Source organism: Peromyscus maniculatus, chromosome 1 (genome assembly GCF_049852395.1).
Source record: "Peromyscus maniculatus bairdii isolate BWxNUB_F1_BW_parent chromosome 1, HU_Pman_BW_mat_3.1, whole genome shotgun sequence".
NCBI classification, from domain to species: domain Eukaryota; kingdom Metazoa; phylum Chordata; class Mammalia; order Rodentia; family Cricetidae; genus Peromyscus; species Peromyscus maniculatus.
In genome coordinates this window covers 60,288,717-60,304,917 of record NC_134852.1, presented here as the reverse complement: position 1 = coordinate 60,304,917, position 16,201 = coordinate 60,288,717, and the positions used below count along the sequence as shown (strand labels likewise).

At 49.1% G+C, this 16,201-nt stretch overlaps 1 protein-coding gene and 1 long non-coding RNA gene across 16 annotated transcripts in view; one reads left to right on the top strand and one right to left on the bottom strand.

Annotated features, from left to right (window-relative positions):
• The window catches only part of Nav2 (neuron navigator 2), a 654,337-nt gene that overhangs the window by 543,420 nt on the left and 94,716 nt on the right, over window positions 1-16,201 (top strand). The window lies entirely within an intron of this gene.
• On the bottom strand, window positions 632-5,146 carry LOC121829010 (uncharacterized). The gene is made up of 3 exons (XR_006071774.2): window positions 4,389-5,146; window positions 3,747-3,844; window positions 632-748 (listed from the first exon to the last, which is right to left on the bottom strand). It is a non-coding gene; the product is annotated as an uncharacterized LOC121829010 (long non-coding RNA).

Genomic DNA, 16,201 nt, shown 5'->3' with positions numbered 1-16,201 from the left:
CACTACGCCTGGCCACACCCCTTGTTTTCATGCGTATCATCTTACCCGATGTGTAAGCATCAGTAAAACAAAACCAGGTGAATTTGTGGGCCAATCCCCTCTCCTAGGACAGTGCCCCTTTTAGAGGGTTTGCTCCTTTTATTTAGATCATAAAGAATAAATGAGTCAGAAGATTTCCTGTGTCCCAGCCTGCCGGTGATTGGGATAAATCTCTCCCACTCGCATCCCCCAAGTAAACACACAGAGGCTTATATTAATTATAACTGTATGGCCATGGCTCAAGCTTTTTGCTAGCTGGCGCTTACATCTTAAATTAGCTCATAACTATTAATCTATGTATCGCCACATGTTCTGTGGCTTTACCTGCATCCCATTACATGTTGCTCCTTGGGCGGCTTGCTGGTGTCTCCCTCCACCTTTTTCCTGTCTCTCTCTTTGAATTTCCCACCTGCCTCTAAGCTGCCTTGCCATAGGCCAAATGGCTTTATTTATAAACCTATCAGAGCAACACATATTCACAGCATTCATTTGATGGATGACATTCCTCCATCAAATGAATGAATGGAAGGATGGGTGAATGATGGCTGCGCATGTATTAGGTGCTGTGATAAACCACATGACCAGAAGCATCTAAGGGAAGGAAGAGTTTATCTGCATTTCTGGTTCCAGGGGTGTTGTAGTGGGGAGCCAGGGCAGGAAGCAGCAGGCACGGAGGCAGGAAGAGGAGGCTGAGGCCTCGTGTTTTGAACTGCAATCACAAAGCAGAGACAATGAGCTGGAGGCAGCCAGCCGCACGGGGTCTTTACACTCTCAAAGCACAGCCCTAGTGACTTACTTCCTTAAACAAAGCCCACACCTTCTAAACCTCCCCAAATAGCACCAGCAACAGGAGACCCAGTGTTCACATGCCCAAGACTATGGGGGACAAGTCTCATTCAAACCATCAAAGAACAGGCGCACTGTGGTGCGAGACTGATGTGCGGAACATTTAAATAACCAGCGTGATGCAGGCACCAAGCCCCTAGAACCGAACAGTGAAAGCAGCAGGGCTGAGCTGTGGCCCACAGAATAGGACATCCCCCCAGATGTGAACCACTCCAGTGGCCAGGACTACAGCTTGTGGTGTGCCATCCCCTCAGACCTCAGGTACTCCTCCTGCAGCCGGGACCTTCACCTTCAGTACATGGATGTCTAGGAAGTTCCTCTTGGGAGACTGAGCGACCACAGACACAATTTACTACCATTTTTAGAAAAATCGTTTCAGTTCGTGACCCGTGTCCTACTCTAGACTTTGAGTTGTGCGTTCTCCACCCTTTGCAATGGCTCCCAACAGGCTTCCAGCTACGTCTGGAGGCCAGGTGAGTTCAAGTGTGTGTGTGTTTTCCTCACTGGGAAGCTGCAAAGGTAATGGGTGTGAGACCACGCCAGTGCAAGGTTAGTGAATGCCCTCCATCCTTAGCAGTCAGTGCCTTTTGGCGATCGATTAGAATGCCTGCTTCCCAGTGCCATTTGGTAATGGATTAGAGAGCCTGGCAGTCACTGCCATCGGGTGATGGATTAGAAAGCCTGGCAGCCAGTGCCATTCAGGGATAGATTAGAATGCATGGCAGCCAGTGCCATTTGGCAATGAGTTAGAATCTTGTTGGATTCACGAATGAGAACAGAAGGGTACCAGAAACTGAAGTGACTGCATCAGAAAGCCAGGTTATAAAATGGTCCCTGTCAACCCTGCGCCCAGCAGCGTGGCCACGGTGTTCCCTGAACTACGGTTCTCTTTGGGGGAGTCTCAGTCAGCTCTTGCCCACCGGCTGCTCTTGTCCTTGTCAAAGTCTGGCGGGGGGGGGGGGGGAAGGGGGGTAGAAACAGAAACCTGAAGGCCTGGGACCCCCAGCGGGGGAAGGAGCCAAAGCTGATGTGCACCGCCTCACAGGAGGTCCGCTCTAACTCCCCCACCCCCATCCCCGCCCAGGGCAACATCTGAGGTGCAAACCTGCTAAAATCCCCAGCAGAGGTCTTGAAACAGAACATGAAAGGGTTTATGACCCTGTAGACTTGAACTTCTCTCTGTGCCAAGCTATAATTCCAGCTCTCTTTGGAGCAAAAGATCAGAACCATAATTTGAGGAGGGCCTCCGAACAGGCCCTGATTATGTTTCGAGACAGGCTGAGGACGAAGCTGCCTTGGGAGGGGTTGGGGGAGGGAGGCAGGGTGTCTGGCCGAAGCAATTAAATGTGGTTGGCTTCTCGTTTTAAACAAAGGCCCCCAGGAAGCCTCCAGAGGGCCGAAGTCTTAATGATCTGGAATAAAAGGGTGGTAAGCAGAGTCTGCAAGCCGAGGAGCTGCTGAGGGCAGACCCATCCTGAATGTCCCCTACAGGAATCTGGGAGGGAGCCCTTCCCGAACAAGCAGCACTTATCGTGTTAATGACTTGGCCTCTCTGGTGTCCCCCAAATCAGCCTTTTGTGTTGGGGTTGGAGTCCCTTCACAAAGCTGGCCCATGGCTGTTGGTCCTTGGCTGCCCTTAGTCACTGACCTGTGTGCCAGCCCTGCTACACTCCCGGTACCCCAGCATGGTCTGTGACCCTCAGATGAAGATCTGGCCCATTAAAAAGCCTTTGGGGCTCCATGTCACAGATGGCATAAAAGGCCTCCCTGCCTGGCCCTGCCGCCTCTCCAGTGTCCTCTCCACTTCTCAACCTGGGGTACCAAGCACCTCTGATGGCTTTGCGGGCTGCAACCCTGTCATGGTGTTTCCTCTTGCTCCAGCCCTTCCTCTGGGCCAGGCTAGCATGAGCATCCCTTCAGAATCCCGTCATCCGCTCCCTCCCTTGATGCATACAAAGGAGCCTGTGTGGTCCTGGTCCTTTATTCTAACTTCTAACCTAATCTTGAATTGTTTCCTTTTTTTTTTTTTTTTTTTTTTTTTTTTTTTTTGTAATGCTAGACTTAAAGACCAAGAGTATTTTACTTGTCATTGGGTTCCCAGAACCTAATAATACAGGCTCTGACACATAGCAGGCTGGCTAAGGTGACCTGGGGCTGGGGCTGGGCCACCTGTCCTGAGCCCTGCATGTTTAAGTCTACAGACTTAGAAACACCAGACATTTGCTCTCACAGCTCCATAAGCCAGAAGGCCCAGGCAGGAGCCAGCATGAGAGGTTCTGGCAAGGGCCCCCCTCCTTCCATCCTCTCTAGTAGGAACAGTGCAAAGGAATTTAGAGCCTTTTGAAAGGCTGCTAATCCCACTTTCTAAGGGCTCTGCCCTCACATCCCAAAGCCAGCTGCTACCTGCAAATTCTCTCAAGCTGGGGTTAAACTTCAACGTGAGCTATTCAGTCCGCACCCCCACCTCATGAGGACTTGCAAACAGTAGGGATCACCCTGCATGTGAGGTACTGTGCTGGGGGTGTGGAGACATGGAGGGTGAACTGGAGAGGGCTTCTGGGATACCAACACCCTCTGCCTGGTAACAGCTCTGGGAGCTGCCAAGAGAAGGGACTGGTACTCAGGCCAGTCACATTTCCAGATCCAAGTGGCAGGACAAGGGGCATGGAGTGTTGCTTGCAGCAAAAGCTGGGTCAGACCTTGCAAAACCAGTCAGGGGAGGTGAAGCGGTTCAGATTGAGTGGGGAGGGCTGGAGGAAAAGACACGATCCCAGGATGGGAGTTCCGCGCTGGGAAGAGGCAATCCCATCTTGGATGGCGATAGTTTATCTCACAGGACTCATGTTCTCCCCACACCTCACCTCTGTGTCCTTGGAGAATAAGCTCCCCCAGGATCTGGGAGCCCACTATGTCAGAGGTCAGCTCTGTGTCTCAGGAGAGAAGCCTTCCGAAAACAGACCTTGATGGACAGAGGCAAATAGCTGACTTATTTGCAGATGCCCTGGGCCCCCGGTATTAGACCCTCCACCTCCTAATGATTAAACACTATCCAAACACTGAGTGACCGGCTCTCTAAGTGAGCGGGCTGCGAAGCCAAGAGGGCACGGCTCTCCCAGCAACTGGGAGGAAGCCAGGCTGGAGAGATGCTTTCTCTGCTAAGCAACACACCCTCCAACTGGAGTCCAGGAGGTCACTGTAGGAGAAACGAGGGTGGGGGAGGTGGGTCCTGAGGTTGGGTAGGGTAGGGAAAAGCAGCCCTTTCTGCCTCTGCTGGGTGCTGAGACTATACCGAGTCAGGTGACTAGGAACTACAGCTGGTGATTGGTGGCCCAGACCGAAGTGAGCTCTGCCCCCATCTGCATCTCCATCTCTGAAGGAAGGACTGCCCACTAACCAACCCCCAGGTAGGTGGCACAGCTGACTGGGAGAGGCTAGGTTATGAATCTGGAGTCACACAGAAAGCAGGTGTAAGAAGCGGCACTCGGGCTGGAGAGATGGCTCACCTACACCGCTGCTCCGGCTGTGTGTCCGCCCGCTTCCATCTGCCTCTTGACAGCCCAGGGTGAGAGCAGAGGCCTCCACTGTGGCTGGCAGAGGCCTCCACTGTGGCTGGCTGCCCCAAGTGGCTTGAATCTAGCGCTCCTCTCCTTCAGCCGTCCACTCACTGGGTTTAGATGTTCTTGTTTCGGTTTTAGCAGAGTGCGAATCATGTCTAGTTACAGAGGACTCATGGGAAGTTGGGGTTATAGAAAAGAATCCCCAGCCCTTGCTTGTTGGTGAACCCTGAGACCCCCTGAGAAATTGGGCTCAATTTCTGGGGCTCCTTACACTCCAGAGGCCTTACAGAGGCTTACCCAGAATCCCCAAGTTCCAGTGATAGTTGCTACTCCACTGACCTAAGTCCGCTCCATATTCAGGCAGGAGGCTTGCTGTTTCTTTTGCGTATTCCCAGACAGATCTGAAGAGCCAAAAGGAGAGCCTGCCCAAGTTGAGCTGGCCTGGGAGGAACCCTGAGTTTTACAGCTGGGGGTCCTAGTGTAAGCCGTACCTTCTCTGGCTTCCACTTTCCTGCTGCCTTAAGTATACAGGGTCGTGGAGCTAGCCACACCCCCAGGAGCCTGGCAGTGTGCAGACACGGACTCTGGACAGACTGGAGTCATGCTTGCATATAGGGAAGGGCCACCTAGTGCCAGTGAAGCACAGAGCTAGAGGCTCTGATGCCACCAATCTGATGTCCCTTCCGGCCAGGTCACTGCTCCTTCTCACAGTGCTTCCTTCCAAGAAAAGGCTCAGCCTGGCTGTCCCCGTAAGTTCCCGTAAGGTGGGTTTCCTCTTGCCTCCCTTTTCCCTAATGCTTCATTCGATGGAAGACTTTGAACCCAAGGCGGCACACTTAAAGGCAAAGGCTCGAGGCGTGGGAGGTGGTTAAATGCACAAATACAAGGACCCAGTTCAGATCTCCAGCTCCCATATAAAAAAGCCAGGCCCAGCATACGTACCTGTAACCCCAGCACTAGGGAATCAGAGACAGGAGGGGGGGTCCTGGGGTATCCTGGTCAGCAAGTCCAGCTGAATCTGTGAGCTCCAGGTTCAGTGAAACACCCTATCCCGCTGTCTATCTTAACACTTTAAACACCAAAGTCTGAGGGATAACCACCCTGTGACTCCAGGTCGGTCATCTCATGCAGTCCAGAGCAGTTGTGCTGAGTCCTGACCATTCTTTGATCCTGCCAAACTCTCGCAGAGTCAATATAACCTTTTGTATTCATGTTAAGAATTAAATGGAGCCGGGCGGTGGTGGCACACGCCTTTGATCCCAGCACTCGGGAGGCAGAGCCAGGCGGATCTCTGTGAGTTCAAGGCCAGCCTGGTCTACAGAGTGAGTTCCAGGAAAGGCGCAAAGCTACACAGAGAAACCCTGTCTCAAAAGAACCCCCCCACCACCAAAAAACAAACAAACAAGGGGGCTGGAGAGATGGCTCAGAGGTTAAGAGCACTGACTGCTCTTCCAGAGGTCCTGAGTTCAATTCCCAGCAACCACATGGTGGCTCACAGCCATCTGTAATGAGATCTGGTGTCCTCTTCTAACCTGTAGTCATACATGCTGTATACAAAATAAATAAATAAATCTTAAAAAAAAAAAGAGTTCTTTGTTTAAAAACAAACAAACAAACAAACATACAAAAGAATTAAATGGAGCCTGAAGTTGAGAAACTGTGGCAACTTTGATACCAATAGCAGCCATTCTGGTGATCCTGGCTGCAGCAGCTAAAGCCTGTGCCTTAGTTAGGGTTTCTGTGGCTGTGACGAAACACCAAAATCACAAGCAAGTGGAGGAGGAAAGGGTTTCTTTAGCTTACACTTCCACATCACAGTTTATCATCAAAGGAAGTCAGGGCAGGAACTCTAGCAGGGCAGGAGCCTGGAGGCAGGAGCTGATGCAGAGGCTGTGGAGGAGTGCTGCCTAGTGGCTTGTTGCTTATGGCTTGCTCAGAACCCAGGACCACCAGCCGGGTGTGGTACCACCTGCAATGGGCTTGGCCCTCCCCCATCAGTCACTAAGAAAAAGCTCGATCTTATGGAGGCATGTTCTTAAGTGAGGTCCCCTCCTTTCAGATAACTCTAGTTTGTATCAAGTTGATATAAAACTAGCCAGCATGGCCTGTGTAGTACACACACAATGTGAGCAAGGTACTGTACCCCCGTCACAGCTCATTTTAAAGATGGGGGGGCCACTGTTCAAAGACGCTAAATTATGTGTGTGCAGTTGGCAGTGGAGTTGGGATCAGAACCCCTGGTCTCCAATGATGATTTCCTCTCCTGTCTCAGAAAGCAGAGATGGAGAGCCTACAGAGTGTCATCTTACACACTCCCTTCTGTAAGCTGTTACAGAAACAGAGGAATCAGGTCACTAAGGAATGTGGTGGCACATCTGTGTGCGCAGGGTGTGGAGTGGGGGACTTTGCTGGAGGCGCAGAAGCTGTGAGCCACTTCTGACTCCCCTGACGGGCTCCATCTGTCTGCACTGACTGGGTGGGCTGTGTTATTGTCACCAAAGAAGCCGACCTGCTCCTCCTTTGAGCGAGAGAAACGTCAAGTTAGAAACGACTCTTGAGAGTTTAAATTTAGCCAGCAGCTTGTGCCAAGGCACCAGAAGATAGGTGTGACAGGTTGGCTAGGTGACAAAAGCCAGTCCTTGAAACGTTTAGGTCTCCTTTGAAAGGCAGGGCAGGCTCATCATAGACCTGTACCTCGCCTGATATGTGAACTGCACTAGGACTTTGGAGTGGAGGTGTAGGAGGTCCAGTCAGCCGCCACCACCACCAAGGCTGCCACTGTGCTGACATGCAGTCCCCACCTCCTTCCTCTGGCTCCTCGCCATTGTCCTATTGGGCTGTGGTGCTGTGTGGGGCTTGGAAGAATGTTTTCAGATGGGAGGAGAATGCTATGATACTTTAGCCCTTGTATTCCTGACTTCTCATTGATGTGTAAAAGTACTTTAAGGAAGGCGTTATTTTGACTCATAGTTCAAGGGTACAGTCCACCATGGTGGCAGAATCATAGTTACATTGTATCTACAGTCTAGAAGCAGAGAGGTGAAAGTCGTTGCTTGGCTGACTTTCTCTTTCTTTTATTCAGTGTATTATCCCTGCCCCTGGCACAGCACAGTGTTACCAATATTCAGGGTTCGTCTTCCTTCCTCAGTTAAACCTTTCTGGGTACACCCCTGTGAACACACCTAGAGGTGTATTTCACAGTGATCCAAATTCAGTCAAGCTGACAGCGGAGGTTATCCATCACAGCGGAGGTTATCCATCACCGTTCATGCAATGCGATGAGTAGATGCGGGCTGGTGGGGAGACAGAAGCCTGGTGTTTCAGAACACTCAGCCTGTGCATTTAACCAGTCAGAGTGGGTGTGCCAATCTGCCGTCATCTGCCTCCAGGTCTTTTTTCTTTTTCTGGATTCAAGGAAAATGTCCTTGATTCTCTCTATAACTTCTTGGGGTCTGGAAACTTCTATAGCTTTTCCAGTCCCTGGCAGCTGGCAGAGCTTTAGGAACACAAGCAGAAACACCACCTCTCATGATCCATATCAGCCCGAGCCTAAGAGAGGGGAGCCAGAGGCTTTCTGAGAGATGGGGGCTCTATGGAGATCGCTTACCCAGGCAGTGTCTAGGCAGCAGTCCGCAGACCTTGGCAGTGGGGGAAGCGGTATGGGAGAAGACTAAATTTAGTTGCATGCACTGCTTTCTCGGCATCCTGTGTCTTTGATCCACTTGGCAGTTGAAGACTCAAGTTCTCAGATCTCTCTTCTGTCCCCTGGTTATTTTGCTAGATAAACCATTTGTACAGAATGGTTGTGTGCCTGCACATGCTAGACTTTTTTGGCATGTCATAAATATTTTTCTTTTTCTTTTTTTTTTAAGATTTATTTATTTATTATGTATACAGCATGTATGACTGCAGGCCAGAAGAGGGCACCAGATCTCATTACAGATGGTTGTGAGTCACCATGTGGTTGCTGGGAATTGAACTCAGGATCTCTGGAAGAGTAGTCAGTGCTCTTAACCTCTGAGCCATCTCTCCAGCCCATAAATTCTCAATAGGATAATACTGGAAGCATTTTTATTCCCTTAAAGTGATTTAATTGAATTGAAAGGATGTTTTTCTTTACTGCTTTTTTTGATTTGTTTTGTTTTTGAAACAGTATCTTTCTATATAGCCTTAGCTGTCATGGGGTTCGCTATATAGACCAGGCTGGCCTTGAACTCACAGAGACCTGCCTGCCTCTACCCTCTCAGTGCTGGATCAATTGCTTTTTAAAAAATTGTGTGTGTGTGTGTGTGTGTGTGTGTGTGTGTGTGTGTGTATACATGCATGCTTGTGGATGTCAGAGGGCAACATGCTAAAGTTAGTTCTTCTCTTCCACCATGTGGGTCCCACAGAGCCCACTCAGGTCATCAGGCTTGGTGGCAAGCACCCTTACCCACTGAACCATCTTGCTGCCCCATATGCATTTTTTTCTTTAAATGGGTAAGATTGCTCTAGCTGCTTGCCCTTCTTATCAATGCTCTTTTCCACTCCTTCCCACCTTATTCACTGGTACAGGAGTCTGTACATCCCCACACAGAAGCACAGACATCCCTGGAACCTCCCTGCCTTTATGGTGGGAATTTGGAATTCATGGTCTGTGGTGGGAAGAAACAGAGGTAAAGCCATAACCATATTTGAGGGCTGACAATCTGAGCTCTAGCCTTGAATGTACCACTAAACTGCATGACCTGAGGCAAGGTACTCCCTTTCCTCCCGGGCACACACTAGGAATTTAGCCAAAGGGCCTCCAAATCAACCCTGTGTCCAATTTGGGATTTGACCATTGAGTACTAGTGCAGGAAGGCAGCTGCTTGGCAAACTCCGTGTTGTCTGAGGCTTCTGAGGTGGGAAAGAAGCAGAGTTGTGCCAGCTTTCCTGGTAGCCAGGGATCCTGATGGTGCTTGGGTGCAAGTTCAGGTCTCAATGGCTGGGCTTCCTAAGAGATCTGGTTCCTTCTCACCCCACCACACTACCTTACAAGTCACTCCTGAAAACCCTGTCTCTCACCTCAGCCTTTGCAGAGTCCTCTCTTCCCTTGCCTCATCTCTTGGGAACTCACATTAAATGTCATCTTCTCCACAAAGCTTTCCCTGACTGCTTTTCACCAAAGACCAGGTCACGTGTCCCTCATTGGGCCCTTGATGGACTTATCTTCATCACAGCACCAATAGTGTCATCCTCTAAAGGTCTGCTCCTTGCCTGTCACTCATCATCTTGAGGGAAGGAAATGTCTTCTTCACCACCAACCACATCCTGGTCACCTGGGAGCAGACAGCAGCCCAGGGACAGGCCCAACACCTCCACTGGCTGGGGTGCCTCAGTTGTCTCTCTATGCCCCTTCCCTTTGCCACTGGGGAAGACTATCCCAGTGCTGTCCTCACTGGGAGGGCGCCTGTTAAAACTCTGGTTTCAGAAGGAGCAGGTGGGAACACATGGGATTTCTTTTGCAGAGATTTGGTTAGACTGTACTGGTTACCTTCTTGTCCCTGTGACCAGATACCTGACAGGCAGCACCATGACAAAGGACTTCCGGGGGTTTGCTGCTGTTTGAGGGGATGCTGTCAATCAAGACAGAGAAGGAAGGCCTGGAGACAGGCTGCTTGCTCCTAAGTAGTGGAATTAGCCTGCGACTGTGGCTGCAGGAGCGTAAGGCTGCCTGCTCACATCATAGAGGACCTAGAAGCAGAGGAGAAAGGGACAGGAAGTAGGGCTGGGCTATACATCTCCTGGCTCACCCCCAGTGACGACGTCTTCCACTGAGGTTGCACTTCTCAAGGATCCATGCCACCCCTGTGTGACCAGCAGCAGCAGCTGGGAGCCAGCCATTCCATCACATGAGCTTGTGGTGAGCATTTCACATTGAAAGCACAACAGAGCCTCTCCTAAGCCCATCTAGGTCTGCAGATGAAGCCTTAACTCAAGCATGCTTAGCTCCAGGGGCTGAAGCCTGGTTTCAGTCAGGGTCAGGCTCTAACCTTCTGAGAGTTTGACATGGCTCTCTCTTCCCAGGTGTGCTTGCAAGGGTAGTGGGCTCTTTTTATTTTCATCGGTGACTTCTAAAGCCAAACCTACCTTGCGCTTCCTGGATCCTAGCAGCTTAAAAAAAAATGCCCCTGGATCAGGTGTGCAGCTGTGGCCCATCAGGATGCAGACACACCTCTCATTACTGCTAATTGAAGTCCCACCATTCCACCAGGGGCTCCGGGTCCAGGCTGCCTAGTTCTGTGACTGGTGACCTGCTTTATAGCCCTGGCTAAATGGATCCATTACAGTATCTTCCAGGCAGCTGCTCTAGGTAAATTAATACCTGGAGGTCTTTTTCCTTCTCTGGGAAATGTTAAGTACTGTAACAGGCTTTCATTTAAGGCTGTGTGAGGCTTATTTCACCAGCTTGCTATTTGGAAGTTCTAACAAAACACCTTTATGAATAGCGACTGTAATACCCTTAATCCGCTAAACTTCCTGCCATTTCAAACTAAGTGGATTGCTGCGAAAGAAATCAGGCTCTCCCATCTCTGTGCACTCACCCTGCCTGGGAATCTTCACCAAAGCACTTCGTATAAACCAGGAAAGACCAGGAAATCCCACACACTTGCTCCAGTTTTTAAATATCAGCTATAATTAACATCTTTTCTTAGGGGGAAGGGGAAGGCCAGGTATCATTTACTTATTTATTTTAGTGTGGGGGCAGGGGCAGAGGAAAACACACACACACAGTGCCTCATGCATGAAGGTCAGAGGATAGTTTGTGGAGCTGGTTCTCTCCCTCCACTTTGTGGGTTCCAGGGATCAAACTCAGGCCATCAGACTTGGCAGCAAGCACCTCTACCTGCTGAGCCACCTTGCTGGCTCCCTGCAGTCTTTTTTTAAGAACAAATTTTGGAGCCATGTGGTTTCCTGCTTTGCTGAAAACAAAAACGTATGTTTTATTGTGTGCAAACATGAGAAATACAGATAAACAAACAGCAGAGCTTGAAGAAAGAGGTCGACACTGTCTGACTCAGAGACCCATCAGGGTGTCAGTGTTTCCCACGTTCTCTCTGTTCGTGAATGTTATTTTCAAAAGCTCAGACATTTCTGTTCATTGCTTCCAAGACAGGGGCCACTAGCCTAGTCTCAAGGCTGGACTCGGCTCCCTACATAGCTGAAGACGACCTTGAACTTCTGATCTCCTGCTTCTACTCCCCCGAGGGCTGCACTCATTTCTCCAGCATGTGCTATGAGCCTTGCGCAGTCTAAGCTCTTCACATGCATGGTGGCTTTAGTTCATCTCTAAAAGTAAGATTCCTGCCCACTCCCACTTACGGTTCAGTTGATGCTGCTGAGATGCACCTGCCTGAACAGCGTGGCAGTCAGACAGCTTAACTGTGCCGAGTCGGAGCTGGAACCTGTAGAGTGTGGCTCTGCAGACCTCAATTTCAGCTATCACTTTATTAACCCAGAGGAAATGAGAGGTGTTTATAACTTGCTTGTCAGTAGGTACCACAATGCTACTGCAGGAGTGTATCTTATCAGAATTCTTGAGCATCATTTTAAATAACGCATAGTTCTCCATTCAGCGAGGAGCCACCCTTTGATTAACTCTTTCCAACTACGGGGTGTTCTGGGTATTTCTTTCAGCCCTGTTGTTCTTAAACAACAATTCAAAGGCCATTGTTCGAGCTTGATGTATGCACACTAGTGTGAGCTGTCTATAAAGCCTGCATTCTATATTTCTATATTTTCCTTACAGTTCTGACACTGGTGCCATGATGTCCTGGAGCCTGTAGGACATAGTCTCCAGTATGTTCTGACTGTTGGTGACAGGGCTGGCCTGAGCCATTCACAGTCTCCATTGTTCCTGGTTCCATGTGTGGAAGAAGGTTGGCTAAAGAACGGAGTCTCTGTCTCCATCCAGTCGGCTGTCACAGCTGAATCCTATGTTAACTGTTTGCATTTTTATCTAAATAGAATGACAGTTTTTATTTATCTTTCTCTACGCCTAAATCAGAGTACAGAATGAGAATCTGCTGTGACATCACCCACTTGTGGTGTCACCTAGTCTTCTAGGCAGGGAGACGAGAAGGAGGGAGAAGAGAAGGAGGGGAGCCATGGATTCAGCCTACTGTCCCACTCTACCAGTGAAGGGCACCAAGAGGCTGGCATCCTTTCTTGTGTACCAAGTGCAATGCCAAGACTGAGGAGTGATTAAAGCTGGTCACCCTAGATTTTACCATCAGTGTGGCCTTGGACAAATTAGCCAACCCACTTCTCCCCACTGAGTTCATATAATCTGGGGGGGTAATGTTTACTACGTAGGTACTGCCAGGTGGACTAAATAAGGCAGTGAACATTAGCAGAGAAGAGCCATGGCAAACAGTAATTGAGAACTTTAGGCCCAGTTTCTTTTTTCTTCTGAAGATTTTTAAATTTTATTTTATGTGTATGGTTGTGTTGCCAGCATGGATGACTATGCACCACATGCATACCTACTGCTCATAGAAGGCAGGAGATGGTACTGGGTCACCTAGAAGTGGAGTTACAGAGTAAGTCACCACATGGGTGCTAGGAGTTGAACCTGGGCCCTACTCAAGACCCAAAGTACTCTTAACCACTGAGCCATCTCTTCAGTCCCCTGTGTGTCCTCAACAGCTTCTCTACCCTTTTTGAGTGACAGCTCATCTGTGAGTGGGGGAATGATGAGATCTCTCTTCTAGGTAAGGATGAGTTCATACTTATCTGGTACCCAAAGTTAATGTCACTGGTGCATATAGCTTGGATTTTTCTTTTCTTTCTTTCTTGCTTTTTTTTTTTGTTTGTTTGTTTTCATTCTTTTTGTCCTGGCTGTCCTGGAACCCACTCTATAGACGAGGCTGGCCTTAAACTCACAGAGATCCACCTGCCTCTGCCTCTTGAGTGCTGGGATCAAAGGCGCAGGGTAAGCGCCACAATTTGGGTTTTTAATACAAGAGAAAAAAATGGAGAGCTCTTATTGTGTGCTGGAATTCTGTTTTCTTTTCTTCCCCTGTTCAAAACAGGTTTTCTCTTGGAGACTAATGGTCAAGTGAAGATTAATTCTTAACCAGTCTGTAACTTTTCAGATGGCCTTCCTGCTAGACAAATACCTAGAATGGATTGGGCTCTCGGCCAGACTCCCCACCCCATTCTTTTGAACTAGACAAAATTGTGGTTTAGAGATTGTAGAAGGCTTTGTGAACTGATTTTATAGTTTCCTATGAACTTGGAAGGGAAATAATGAAATGCCAAGGCTCGGGCTGGAAGGAGCAGGCTTTCTCCATAAAGAGTGCCTTAGCTCATGGCTGCAGAAGGTTCCATGTGGGTGGACATTGACTGTTGCATGCGGTACCTGGCACTTAGAAAGCTAGTCATGAGCTTGAGGGCTGCTCTGTCCCTGGCAGAGGCTAAATGGCTTGAGAGTCAGTTTCTCAGGGAAATGAATTCCTTCTGAGAAGGATTCCAGGAGAAGATCCGGGAATAAACATCATGCCTGGAGGGGCCTCAGAGGACTGTGTGGGCAAGTGATTTCAGAGCCGCATTCAGAAGGTGACTTGGCCAGTCAGCATGGTGACTGGCTAGGATGAGAGCTCTATTCCCAGCTTTATTCCCATTGTGCTCTCTTTTGTGCTGTGGTGTACCTCCAAGGTGAGAGAGCTGCCTGACTCTCAGCCAGTACAGGGGGAACCTGAGTCCTTTGCCTGTTGGCTTAAATCACAGCCTGCTAGGGGCTGGGCCAGGTGATCAGATATTTTGCTTAAATGTGTATATGTGAGCCACCTGCATGCCTGGTGCCTGAGTAGGCCAGAAGAGAATGTTGGATCCCCTAGAGTTACCGATGGTTGTGAGCTGCCGTGTGGGTGCTGCGAATCGAACCTGGGTCCTCTGGAAGACAGCAGAGCTCCTAAGGGCCGAGCCACTTCTCTAGCCCCTTCCTTTGGTCTTCGTTGTCCCTGGTTCTACGTCGTCTTCTCGATTTTATTTTTATTACATCTAGTTATTCGTGTGTGTGTGTGTGTGTGTGTGTGTGTGTGTGTGTGTGTGTGTGTGTGTGCGCGCGCCTATGTCAGGCTGACAGGCTTGGTGGCAAACACCATTAGCCACTGTGCCATTTTCCTCCCCACCCCCCCAGCCTGCCTGCCCTTCTCCCTAGTTAGCACATCCTGCAGTGGACATGTTCACAGACACCCAGGAAGGTGTAGAATCTTTAGAAATCAGGGAAGGGTCACTTTGAATAGTTCATAAAGTACCTGTCTCAACTGATTGATTGATAGATTGATTGATTGTTTTGTTTTGTTTTGTGTGTCAGAGTGGCATGTGGTCTGAAGTTCCCTGTGTATGACCTTGAAAGTCTGATCCTCCGGCTCCCAAATCCCAAATGCTGGTACTACAGGTGTATACACTGTGCAGAGCTAGGGATCCTATCCAGGGCTTCCTTTCTGCCAGGCAAGCTCATTGCCAAGTGAGCCACACTCCTAGCCCCATTGCCCATCCCTACTCCCCTCTTTCTTAAAATGGTCTCACTCTGTAACGCCTACTAGCCTGTATTATGCAGCCTTGGGTGGCCTGGAGCTTGCTATTTAAACTAGACAGGCTTCAAACTACAGAGATCGGGGCTGAAGAGATGGCTCAGTGGTTAAGAGCACTGGCTGCTCTTCCAGAGGACTGGGGTTCAATTCCCAGCACCCATATGGCAGCTCGCAACTGTCTATAACTCCAGTTCCAGGGAATCTGACACCTTCACACCAATGTGCATAAAATAAATTTAAATAAATTATAAAGAAAGAAACATGAAATACAAAAATGAGAAGCTTTTCATTTGATCAATGCAGTTAAATCAAGCAAAAAAAAAAAATCTCAGAGACTTTCCTGCCTTTGCCTTCAGAATGCTATGATTAAACCTGTACACCACCATGCTTGCCTGTCTTAATGGAGATAATATTGCAGCTGCAAAACATGTATTTGAAAGCTCAGAATTCTCTGTTCACTCAGCACCCTTATAAATACAGACCCTGTAGTCAATTGTGTTCTTCTGAGCCCCCTTAACTTTTATAGTGTGGGTGCAAAGACCGAGTAGCCATGTAGGTTTGCTTCTGGGTCTTCCCGTCTCTCCACTATGTAAGGTTTATTTTCATGACTGGAGGTGCAGGGAGGTCTAGCTCCCTATTCTTCCAAAAAGACCTCCTGAACTTACTTTCTCGATTGACACCCTGGAGACCTCAGCATAGGAATTTGTGTGGCGGCTGCTGTTAGCCAAAGGGGCTTGGAAAGAGATCCCTTCTGGAGTACACCCTCCTCACCTAGATGCCAGTTTGCAATGAAATATAATCAGTTTTTTATTTAACCAACTGCCACCTCGACACATATCAGACACCAAGTCCTATGGAAGGACACCTTGCATGTGAACGCTTGCATGCCACTGGTTTCGCTGCACACTGTGTGCCCTCGTATGTTAGACAGAGTAGACACCAGTACAGCACAGAGTCTGGGAAGAGAATGTATCTCCCTGGGACCAAACCTAGTACTGAAGCAGCCAGAGGGCTCAGAACTATCCTGTTAATGACCTGTTAATGTTAATGGTCCACTAAATGTGTCATCTGTTGGCATAGTGACCTAGAGGTGTTCAGTCCTGTAAGGCAGCAGTGTGCTTAGTGTCATGTGACTGAGTTCTCCAGCCCTAGATTTTTTTTTTTTTCTATAATGTGGACTCCTGGTGCATGCCAGAA